Raw genomic sequence first — 13449 nt, forward strand, 5'->3', positions numbered from 1 at the left:
TTTGAAAGCATAACAGTTCCATCCTTTTGTAAAACAGTCTTTAATATACCTATCACATTAATGTTTGAAGGGTCTTAAGCTTATTCAAACCATAAAAGTCGGTATGAAACACCAAAACGGAATGAACAATAACCGATTACGTTTTGTAGTTTACAAATTCTAAACTGGTTCCCGTCAAACTACAACACTTTGTTCGAGTGTAGTGGAATACAAGCAGAAACCAGTTAGTTGTAAACTGGTTCCTGGCTGATTACTACACAATGACCTCTCATGCATAATGATAACACAAGCAAATTCCAGTTTGTATAGAAAATAGTAAATACGAAACCAAGCGCGGTAGGCAGAGAAATGTAATGAAGTTCAGGTCGCCAGTAATGGAACAATGACTGCGTCATTTTCCAAAAACAAAAATATATTTCACCACCGACAGAACAATATGAATAGCTCAAGTATGCAGCCTCGTACTTTCTGTAACCTCGGTTGCGTGTGTTGTGCTCAGTTAATTGCTCATAATCAACCCTGTCCATGTTGGAGACCTCCTGTAACAGTATCAGTGGGTATACAGACAGACGATGGCATCAATTATGGTTACGCATCAGATTCCTACTTCACTAAAGGCACAGCAGCACATTCTATGTTACATGTAAGTTCAGTTTAATGCATTGATTAAAGTTGTTTATGTTTTAAATAAATTTTATTATTTAAATATAGTAGTATACTATTATAGAATATATTGTATTTATCTGGGGTTTTATTTTCCTGACTTGTTATTTTACCAAATCCTACTGAAATTTTATAAACTTTACTCAAGTTTTTTGTGGTATACCTATAGGGATTTCTTTTTTACATGTATAATATGATATCTGTTGTTTACGTAACCGAGGACAGCAACAAATTGAGAATCTAACTCAATGGACAACATAGTCTTCGTCAAAGGAAATGTATATTGTCAAAAAAGTATAGTGACTATTAAATTTATAACAAAAAAATCAAAGATATTCTATTAAACGTTTTTATTGTTTTCACAGTCTTATTTGACTATCTTTTCATAAACAATGGTTTAATCTAGTTATATTTTAGAGAACCACATAAAAAATAAAGTTTTATATCGATCACATTTACATACGTGGGTTGTAAACAAATAGGATATTTGATTTTAACTGATTGTTTATTGATTTCACAATCATCCTTTTTGATTTCATTTAATCTCCCTTTGAACTTCAATATCTAATTTTGCTTAAAATTCTTTTTTCATTACACACCTTTTACTATAGTCAACAATACAACTACAATATTGGAGCCAATTTCACAAAACATCGTAAGTCTAAGATTACACTTACGTCAAGTCTTAAGTCGAAAACCAATTTCACAAAAGAACTTACGTCAAAACTTACGACCAACTTTGATGGTACAAAAAATTTATACTAGTATTGTGGACATTGCGATCACCAACTACGGGAGATCCCTAGTAATCCTATCTTTGCTCAACACTTTTAATGAAGTTACCTTATAATGTTAAACGCTTTTGACTCTCCGAAAATAAAATGAAAGTGATAGTCAACGATAGAAATCAATTGTCGTTACCGCATCTGCATTGAACTCTGTAAAAGCATTAGTTTAATATCATTTTGCATGTATATTCAAATTTAGTTTTAATTATTCAAAATTTAATTTAAATGCTTATTATAACAATATTTTGTTAAATTTACTATCCAACTTGAGATAAAAAAAAATCTGTTTTGCATATTTCGAAACGACAAATTTAGCAATAGAATATACAACACTATCTCAATCGTAGGTTTCTACATGGCTGGTATATAGATATATATTGGGGGTAATCAAGGTGTTTACAGAATAGAGACTATCGAGTACAAAATTTAATGAATAAAAAAAAATTGGAAATATGTAAAGTATTAGTGTCCTTATATAGAAAAGAATTTTTAAAAAGTTCAAATTAAAAGAACAAGTTGAATTAAGAATTGATAAATGACACCCGTGCGGACCCTCGTACACATATTTTCTTTATGACCACAGGTAAATAACTTTGCATAAATCCGAGGTTTAGAAATATATATCTTAAACGTGTACATCGATCACAACCCAATAGATGAAAAAAACTATAAATACCACCTGTGAATATTAGTGATAATAACTTTCGATGTAAACACTTGATGTAAAATTGACACTTCTCATTAAGAGTGTTTATAACAAAATATTTAGAAAAAAAATCAAGATTTTCTGAACACATTGAAATTAATCAAAAAGAAATAGGAAGAAGGAAAGAAGTTAATATAGAGAATATATTCGTTTACCGTAAACTATTTGATTCGAATGGAAGACGAACTCCATTATTTTATTCCAAGTCGTAAACTATACAGATGAAAATATAAAAAAAAAAACGTTATAAACTTTTCATGAAAAATTTGAATTCAAAGAACCTTATTGATTAAGATGGAATAACGTTTTGTGGTTTAGAACTGGAAATCATCGGTTACGTATAGAAACCGGTAGATGACTTGAAAAATGTTGGACAGAAAATATAAGATTTTATAGTTACGCTCGACGAGAGATAAGTGATGAATTTCTCTATATTCTAAACTGTACACCTCTAACAGAAATTTGGACAACTTTTATTAAACCCTACTGTTTTAGCGGCCGAGCAAGTGTTTTCAATTCGGCAGTTTTTGTTAAGTATTGAAAACGTTTTTGGAAATCAATTAGAAATTTGAATACAGTCAAACAATTACTAGTTTACATCAGTAGTAAATTTTCATGAAAAATGATAAAAAAATTATTATCAAAAATATTAGGTCCTCTTGCTTATTAACCGTAAATATATTTCCATCACTATCAATGTACATTAAATAATGCAATATTTGAAAGCATGTTTTGAAGCAGCATAATATAAGATCATGTGCTGACTGTTGTTATTTTATATTCTTTTGAAGTAGATATTTACAAAAAAAACCTGATGACTTCTGGTTTTGAGTTCATTTGACATATGCATAAACTGACACTATTTTCTAGTATACATTATTTTAAATGGGGCAGGTGAAAATCGCAAATGATATTGGTTTTTTTTCATGTGGCCTTAGCCATTTTGTACTAGTTTTTTTTATATCTCTGACACATTATCAATTCCATGTAAAAATAACCAAAAAAATCCACCATTCCGTTAGGAAAGAATAATCAGCAGAAAGGACATTAATCGTTGCCAATACAACTGTATACAATTGACCTATGCAGAATCAAAATATATTGAGCACGCATGAGTAAATTTAGTAAAAAAACTTCCAAGGAAATGTTGTGTAGTAAACTTCTGCATGTCTAATATCAAAGACCATTGTGGTTACCATTCAAACGACCTCTACACGAACTTTTCCTAAAGCAATAAAATTAAACAAATGGGGAATGTGTCTATGGGATTGAAATGATGGCCTCACTTATATATATGCACTCATTAGATTGTTACTTTTTATCAAGTGTCTGTTTGCGATGCGCCAATGTATAGTCATCAATGTAGTGATGGATCGTTGTACGATGTAGATATCATATAAATTTAAAAGGGACATAACTGATAAAAAAAAGAGAGGCTACCTAAATTTGTAATTGATCAGATCTTTGCAGTTATAAGTAGTGTGTAAAACATATATAAGACTTATACTATATAAGTTTCATAACATTTGGAAGAAAGTGGAAACTAAATTCAGCATTTTGTTCCCTCCATAAAAGGGCATAACTCTAGAACAGTAAAAGTGACACCACCAAACATGATGCGTATTTTGTGGTAATATGCATTGTATATAAGCTTCAATACATTTGAACGAGACCGTGCATTGACTTTTTTGGTTTACTTTATAACTTATTACTTGGATGGAGAGTTGTCTCATCGGCACTCACACTACATCTTCATATATCTATTTAGTTAGGGAACAGACACGAACAATAAAGCCTTTTTTCCTCTTGTAAATGGTTTTACTCTAGAACAGTTAAAGTGACACCACTGAAATTAACACTTGATCGGTATTGTGTGGTATAAGAATTGTGTACAAGTTTCAGAGTGTTTGAGATTGTGGTAAACTGAAGTAAAAGAGATATTTTGTTTTTTTTGCACTTTTCTTATTTGAAAGGGGCATAACTCTAGAACGTTTCAGTGACACCACTAAAATTCAAAGTGTTTTGTGGTACTGGTAAATAACATTATTTATAAGTTGTATAACATTTGGTTAAAGTAAACTGAAGACTAACTTTCGGACAGACCTATATGTACATGGGCAATTCTTCATGCATCCAATAGGGCAGGATATAATAATCTATTTCAATAGAATGGGACTCAGAAATGAGACAAATTACAACCATAAGAATATCTATTAAACAGACCTAATCACAATCTTAAACATTCTGTAAATGATGCAAATTTGATACCAAAATACACCGGAAATAGCATGTCAATGAGAAACACCGATTTTGTAGGCAATATTGTTTGGGTATTATCAAAATCTAAGACTACTGGATCCTTGATGAAGGGATATTAAAGATGACAGTAAATCTGCATAGAATAAATTCATTTTACATATATATATATATGTATATTATACTATAACATTAATATTATAATACAGTTTTATGAAAGACATGTCATTTTGAACAAGAGGCTCTCAAGAGCCTGAATCGCTCACCTGGTAAACAATGCCTTATTGAACATATGGAACCATGCCAGGCAGACATGTACAGCTAACAATTCTTCAATATTACAAATATCAGGGGCATTATACCTGAAAAACCAGTTACCAAATTCGGCTGAAAATTTCAGGACAGGTAGACCTTGACCTAATAAATACTTTAACTTCTTGTCTTATTTGCTCTAAATGCTGGAGTTTTTGAGATATAAGCCAAAAACTGCATTTTACCCCGTGTTCTATTTTTAGCCATGACAACCATGTGTTTAGACGAAATAGAAAATAAAACACAAACTTTATTTTATACACCCTACTGATCGTTCAGTTGAAGTTTGGTTGAAGTTTGGTTGAAGTTTGGTTGAGTACTTTTAGAGGAGAAGATTTTTTAAAGTTAGCAAATATGATGAACAAATTGTGAAAAATTGTCATTAAAGAACAATAACCCCTTAAGGGGTCAATTGACAATTTTGGTCATATTAACTTATTTGTAGATTTTACTTTGCTGATCATTTTTGCTGTTTACAGTTTATCTTTATCTATAATAATATTCAAGATAAAAATTTCCTTAAAATTACCAATTAAGTGGCAGCAACCCAACAACTGTTTGTTTGATTCATCTGAAAATTTCAGGGCTGATAGATTTTGACCTAATAAACATTTGTATCCCCTGTCAGATTTGCTCTAAATGCTTTTGTTTTTGAGATATAAGCCAAAAACTGCATTTGACCCCTATGTTTTATTTTAAGTAACGGCGGCCATGTTTTTTGACGGATCTAAAATCGAAGCACACACTTTGTGTAGTATAATCTAAGGAACAATCATGCTAAGTTTCATTCAAATCCATTCAGTAGTTTCAGAGGAGAAGATGTTTGAAAAATTGTTAACGACGACAGACGACGACGACGGACGCCAAGTGATGAGAAAAGCTCACATGGCCTTTTAGGCCAGGCGAGCTAATAAAAACAGTAAAACTGTAATTATCTAGAACATCTATACGCATATAAACAATAAAGAGATGAAAGTTACAAAACAACTTGACTTAATACATGTAATTTGAATCGTTTATATACAAGCTACTAAATGAAGATATTATGTGGTACTAAATGGTGCAACTGGTTGCCAGACATTTGTTATTTGTATTTTTAATATTTAGTTTCTGAAATATTAATCAAGACTGAAACGAACCCCAAAATTGCATGAGCAGAGAAGTAATTTTTGGAATAAAATATCTTCACTATTACAAATTTTCTTTCTGTATTGAAATAAATCTTTAAAGTTCTTCATGTCTGTAATCAGTCTTGTATACCATTAATATTATTTCCACATGTACTTTATGCTTGCACACCTTCTTATTCTCTTTACTTTATATATTTTGATAAAAATTCTGTATTATCTATTCTGTAAAGCTCACTAAGACCCTCATGCATCATTTGCATTTTTATTACAATTACATAATATTCACTGAGTATCAAATTTAATAACATAAGTTGGTGTTACCTATATATACAAACTATACATTTAGTAATATTAGGCAAAATATACAAATTCAGTTGTACAGAAATACATATATAGTATACAGATAAAGAGTCAAAAAGATTTTTTTTTATTTTACATGTTTTTAGTCCAAAATTTAAAGTTGATGAATAAAAATAAATAATAAAGTTGACATTTCCAAATGTTTGTCAAACTGTAAATAGTATTGAAATTAAAAAAAAAATGTTCCTTCAAACTTTTTACAAGTACAATAAAATCATTTTTGGATTGAGTGCTAATCTATTTTAATTAGTTATTTTCTCATAGCCCTAAGTTTAACAATAGGGTAGGTTGTTAGCCATTACTTTTAAAAACATCCTTGTCTTGAATAGTTGATAAAAACAAAGTTTTCCCAAAACTAGTTATGATAATAAGTATAATAGAAAATGAGAAAAGATCTTTCTAGCATATTGGTCACTCCAGCAAAAACAATTAACATAATTTAAAGAAAATCTTTTCATAACTAGAATATTAACCATGTACATATAGGCAATGTACTTTTACAATTATTTGTCTAAGTCAATGCATGATTGGAGTATACCACCATTGTGGACCTAAATGTCAAGACTTCTGTTTGCACATTGATGTTTTACCTGCTTTGATGTTAAATCACATGACCTAGTTTAAAAACAAGATAATTAGAGACAGATAACCAATCTGTAGATTATGGTCATGATGATGGACATATAATTATAAACAGACCAGATTCTATCTGTATTCTTAGTCTACAATTCATTAGAACATAATTTCACATCAACACCAATGAAAAACAATCTATCATTGTCTCTTCCTATAACTTGTGGTTCACTTATATCATCTAAGAGGAAGGGCTTGCAACAACTCACTCGTTCTGAAACGTTCCAAAACCCATCTGTATATGCAACATCACTGAACAAATCAAGTAGTACCCAAGTGTACATTTTACCACGCCAATCATGTTCGAAAATGGATTTCACACGACCAAAGACCATATCATCTTCTTCCCTCATACAGGGATGATGGTCTTTTAAATTCCTGACAAAGTCAACATGTGATGGTGACTGTTTATTGCTGGAAACTCGACTGGTTTTTCCATTTACTTTTTTCTCTACCCTCTTCAAAGCTAACCCTTGTTCGTTCATTCTTGAAGTTAATGCAAAGTCATAAACCTCAGACATGTCATCTAGAACCTTTTCCTCTAATAATGTTTGGGTCTTCTTCATGGTTTCCTTTTTGGGCTCATTTAAGTTGCAAATGTCTTCAAATTTACCAAGTGTTAAATCATCTGTATCAACAATGTCTGACATGAGCATAAATACACACCAGTCATATATCTGAAAATTAAAACAAAATGTTCTATTAACATCTGGTATTTAATTTGATTGGGCTACTGAAAACTTGCGTATTCGTGGAGATTTGATGTCGTGGTTTTGACAAATCTCTGTATACAAAGCGTTAAAATATGATTCATGGTACATTTGAAATCGTGGTTTATCCGTACCCATGAAAACCACAAAAAAAGGTATCCAACGAATAATAATGAATCCACAGTAACCAGTTTCAGTAAATTTTGGATTAGTTAATATAAAAAGTATTTTTTAATTTTATCTTTTTGATTGAATTTGATTCGTATACTCATTGAGATGAATTTAACATCACCTTTTCTGGCATGTAAAGAAATCAAAATTTTAGTGTCTACAACAACATATATAAATTCATATAAATATAAAGAAATTGACAAAAATATCAATATTACATATTATAAACTCATCTGACAAAAATACCAGGATTAAAATTTGATAATTACACCAGACACGCTTTTTGTCTACAAAAGACTCATCAGCAAAGCTCAAATCAAAAAATCTTTAAGGTGATACCTAACACTACAGGGAGATAACTTTGTAAAGTCGGCTAAATGTTTTAATTACGTTGTGTTGTAAAAGGAATATAAGCTTCTCAATGATCAAAATTGAATTTGTCAAACTGCTATATAACCAGTGTAATTTTTCTGACAAAACGCTTGGTTCAAAATGTTTGCAATTTTTATATTTTTGTTAAAGGGTCAATGTAAATACTTTGACAAAATTTTATGAAAATTAAACGAGCCAAATTAATTTGGGTGAAAGTGTTGGGTACCACCTTGAGGGCCAAATATTGTATAAAGTAAAGAGCATCAAGGACCAAGAATTCCCAACACTTTTATGAAACATACCACCGTTCTTTTCAATTGATATTTCACTACAGTTCTTTTAATAGTTTTATTTTTATTCAAATGCAAAACTTAAAGACAGACCAAAAATTACTTTTCATGAGAACACAAATAAAATTTCAATAAAACTTATTTGGTGAATAAAAAATCCTGTAAATGTCATGATTGAGTACTTACTGCATATGTTTCCATGACTGTAGATTCAATTCTGTGTTTGTTGAGTACTTGTCTTGTAATCCAACAGTTAACCCTCTCATAAGGAAAAAGCCACCTTCCATACAATGGACCGTATCTGGGAAATCCCTCCGGAATATGATGTAGAAGATGCATGGTTATTGTCTATTAAAAATAATATAAAGGAACATTAAAAAAACAGTTTTTATATATTTGCAGGAATAGATATTTGAATTGTTATCAATATCCTTTTAAATATAGCGACATACAATGTACTATATAAAGAATAATGGCACACTTGTACATGTAGATTTAAGTTAATCTTTACTCTTATCCAAGGTATTGGTAGTGTATGTTGACAACACAAGTTCATGTTGCATTTTGTAGGAAATGTTGAAAACCCTGAATCCAAAGAGTAGGTCCAGTAAGGACAGATTTTGGCTTCAAATTTCAGGTTCATCTGACGAAAGATTTTGACCACTTATAACACTTAAGTGTCTATTTCAATTGAATCAATTAGTTGATGTGAAGATTTTAACTGAATCAGTCATAAAAAACGCACCAATTCAAGCTGAAATATCAAAAATCTACCAAATATGCCGAAAAATGTAATTTTTCAGATGTGTTTTGTCAAAAATGAAAGTGGCCGCATCAATGTTCATCCTCAACCTTTATATATGTTACCTTCTAAATTTGTCCTTGAATCAAATTTTATAGTAATAAGCATTGAAATAAGATTCATATGTTTGGTTGGGCAAACCATCATCAAACATTCAAAGAACGATTGCCTAATTTTTTTTAACTTGTGAAGAACAAAACTCTAACATAAATGAGTAACGCCACCTAAATTCAAACTTATATGAGTTATATAATAAAATTGAGAATGGTCAAAAGCAAATTCTCATTTTTTTCTTTTTTCATGTTTGTTTCATGTTTATAGTAGGACAAAGACAGCTTACTTGTAAGGATAATGGGAAATCTCTTTCAATCAAAGCAAGAGCTTCATGGGTTTCTTCCTGTAACTGTTCTAAATCAGCAACTTTGTATTCTTCTTTTGTAAGCTTTTTCAATACGTCAAACAACTTCAGCAATGTACGCTCTTGTTCTGGTCCCAACAAACCATGCAAACACCATGCAGCAGCATTACTTGTGACAAACTGAAAGAAATACATATTAATATAAATGTTTACATATGAAATGTATGAAAGATGACATGTTGATTCTAAGTTGTAACTATAGAATTAAAGATTGACACAATTTTTGCAACTTTAGACAGTAGAATACAGTATACATGGTATATTTACAACTGGCTCACACGTAAGTTGAGTACCAGTATGATCATGATGACACATATATTTGTCTCATTGACTCTCATTACCATGATAACACCATAAATTAATTCTAAATTAAATAAAGGGCTGTGGTTTAGCGCATGATACGCCCGTTGCTCTTTTAATTTGTCTTTTATGCTTTAAATGAATTTATATGATCAACTAGAAATATATATATACAACTCAAAAGAGATGTTACATTAATATATTCACCAAAGTTTCATAAAATCCCCGTTTTTTAAGTATGAAAATTCATTATTTAAGAAAACGAAAAATCTCAAATTTATAAAAATGGAAAGGGAGCTTATGTCAATAGATATAAACAATTTATCAAAGATGCAGAAAATTTTGTGAATTGTCCCAAAATTGGAAAATCCTCTCTTTATTAAGCATAAAAATTCATAACACAGAAATGTAAAATCTGAACTTTATAAAAATTGAAATGGAGCTTGTACATCAATAGATATAAACAATTAACCAAAGTTTAATGGACAAATGGTGAAAGCCTTTTTGAGTTATTGTCCGAAGTGTTGATTATCCCCTTTTTAATGAATAAAGCCCCATAAATCCAAAACTTAAAATCTGAAATTTATAAAAGACAGGCGTATAAAAATGGTGAAACAGTTAGTGTGTATACACCATATACAAATGTAAAAACAAATTTCTCAGGCCGAATAAATATATATATACATGATATATATGTGTGTAATTCCAGTTACCATAAAATGTACCGTTTCAAAACGTCATCTTTTTGAAATTAGCAATTAAAATATGTTTCTAGTATCCATTTCTCAAAAAAGAAGATTACGCATGGACAAATATCCAATTGTTCAAAACATTTGAAAAAAAAATAGACAAAAGTTTTGTTATTCCACTTTTGACGACGCAAATTTAAGCAGGGATGCAATTTGGGTAATATATATATAAATTGAAAATCGAATTGGTGTACCTATATAACATGTATAATAAAGAAGGATACAACTACAAAATAAACACAAAATGGAAATATTTGTCTTGATCATAAAAAAACTTAGTTGAAAAAACTGTCAAAAAAGGTGCAATTTGGGTACCGTCACATAGTTAATAAAATGCTATAAACATAATGTAATTCAATGTAATTTATGTAACTGGAACCACACATTCTATATTATAACAACATACCTGAAGTTTCCCATGCATAGTTCTAAGTGTCCATGGCTTGGAGAAATGTTTATCTGGGTGGTAGTCAAAACCAGGTGGGTATTGCAAACTTTTGGCTCTCTTATCTGCAAGTGCTAGAGCTGTACGATCTAACCTCCAAGGGGCAGGTGGTAATACACATTGTTCAACATTATTACTCTTTTTCTTTTTGTGCTGCACATTGTTCGGAGTAACTGATTTTCTTTTCTGACCCACTACTTCATTGCTGGAACCGTCTGTTGACTCTTCCGTCACATCTGTATTTTTTCACCCACGTGTCTTTAAAACGATCAAATTCTTGTTCGCATAGCCTTACTTTCTTGGAATCATCTTTTCCAGTAATTGTATCCAAAACATTACCAATAACATCAGCAATTGTGTGCATTCCATCTGGTTGCATCTGTTCTGATCTATTGTGATATGGTAGTTTCATGAAGCTGTATGTACCTTTCAAACCCGTTCTTTTTTGCATATTGTTTTTTTGGTTTTTGTTTGGTAGATCATCATACTGCTTCCTTAGGTCATACTCTTCTTCGTTGGTATACATGTGCTGAGTTGTTGAAGATTCTTCCCTCTTTGATGCATAGTTTGTGGTATCTGATCGTAGATGATGGTTGGTTGGTAAAAATGATCTGTTGCTTAAGTGGACAACTTTGTGAAGGTTTTTACAGTATTCCCCAGTTTCTCTGCAGTATGGGCATCCTCTTAATGCTGCCTGACTTGACACATGTAACAGCTTGCCAAATGCTGGTATATCACACTGGTATTGTAATAGTGCCACTTTAACTTTGCATGGTGCTCCTTTGTAGGTGTTAAAAAGTTTACATTCAGATAATGTCAATAGTTCATCAACAATTAATTCTAAATACGGATCAAGATGTTTTGGTTCTTCTGTTTTGGTTCCAGGAATAATACCAACAAGCATCATTGGGCCAAGAATTTGTCTAACATTTACAGGCAAATTTAACCATGTCAAAATTAGTGGCCACATTGACTTTTGGGTAGCCATACTTTTATTTGGGTTAAGTTCATCTGTAAATAAAGCTAATGGAACAGTTAATGATTCCTCCATGTTTTCAAAGACTCCCCTTCTTCATACCAAGATTCATATATGGATCCATCTGTAAAATCGCCAAGTTTTCCATTTGCAACCTCCTGTTTGGAATACAAAAGTTTACAGACATTGTCTGTGCCATACCACCTAGCTAGTCTAGGACCTAAGGGCATATAGGTAAACGTCTTTCTTGGATTCTTTGAGTTGGTCAAGTACCTATCCTCATCACAAACAGAACACTTTATATTGTCTGAATGATCTAGTCTAAATATCTGGCAGTCATTGACACAACAATGATAGGTTGTTGTTGGTATTAAAAGATGTTTCACCATGTCATGCGCTTCTTTGTAACTTTTGGGTAGCTTGTTTGGTTGAGGCAGTACTTTTTTTCATTTGACAAACACATGCTCACTGCAGACTTTGACATGCCATTGTTCGAGCAAAAGGTCACAAAATGGCGCAACACTGATTAGAGGATTGTGGTTTTACTTCAATCATACAATGGTTCATTAAGTCTGGGTTCCTCATATGGTCTGGTAGTGAAGTTTATTGTGGGCTCCTCATTTTTCCATGAAGTGTTCATTACGTTTATCATCTTTGCCTGGTGTCTTCTATTAGCCCTATCACCAGTGAGACCACCTAAAGAAAAACATTTGAATAAACAAATATCCTTAACTATGCAATGGCATATGATATATGTGTTATTAAAAAAAACCATGAACTACATTGTACCATGGAAGTGTTATAAACAGGAATATTTTATAAAAACAAGTCAACAGTTAAATTAATATTTAGTAAACATATATTTATTTACTTTTTCAGAGAAGTATTCGAGAGGTTGCCAGCTGTTCAACAAATATTGGAGTCCACCTGATTCAAGATAAGTTTCCAGAATTAAAAAAGACTCCAAGATCAACAAAGAAACTTGCAGCTGCCATATGCAGCAGAAGAAGAAACAAAAGGCAGTACTTGCAACTGAAGTAGGCATACAACTAATATAAATTACCTTCCAAACTTTTTTGGGACCTTAATCAACTCACTGCTTTAAGCAATTTTGTTATAACTATTTTATATTTAAGTATTTAAGCATCAATGTTTTTTCATGGTTATACGGTTTTAAATTTAGAATTAAATTAGAAGAAATGACTATAATTTTATTTGGTCTTTTTACTGTTTAATTACCCACTACATGCGTTATTCAATGTGCACCAAATGTTTTATGTTTTTTCTTCATAGACAGAAAAAAATATTAGTCCTCCCTTAATACATATTAGCAATAGGGATTATAACTTACAACGACAAATAGGCTTT

The 13449-nt window shown here is 31.1% G+C and overlaps 1 pseudogene; it reads right to left on the reverse strand.

Moving 5' to 3' along the window:
• Positions 1–6387: 6387 nt before the first annotated feature.
• Positions 6388–12775, reverse strand: LOC139499593 (uncharacterized; annotated as a pseudogene).
• Between the last annotated feature and the right edge of the window lie 674 nt (positions 12776–13449).

Source organism: Mytilus edulis, chromosome 12 (assembly GCF_963676685.1).
Source record: "Mytilus edulis chromosome 12, xbMytEdul2.2, whole genome shotgun sequence".
NCBI classification, from domain to species: domain Eukaryota; kingdom Metazoa; phylum Mollusca; class Bivalvia; order Mytilida; family Mytilidae; genus Mytilus; species Mytilus edulis.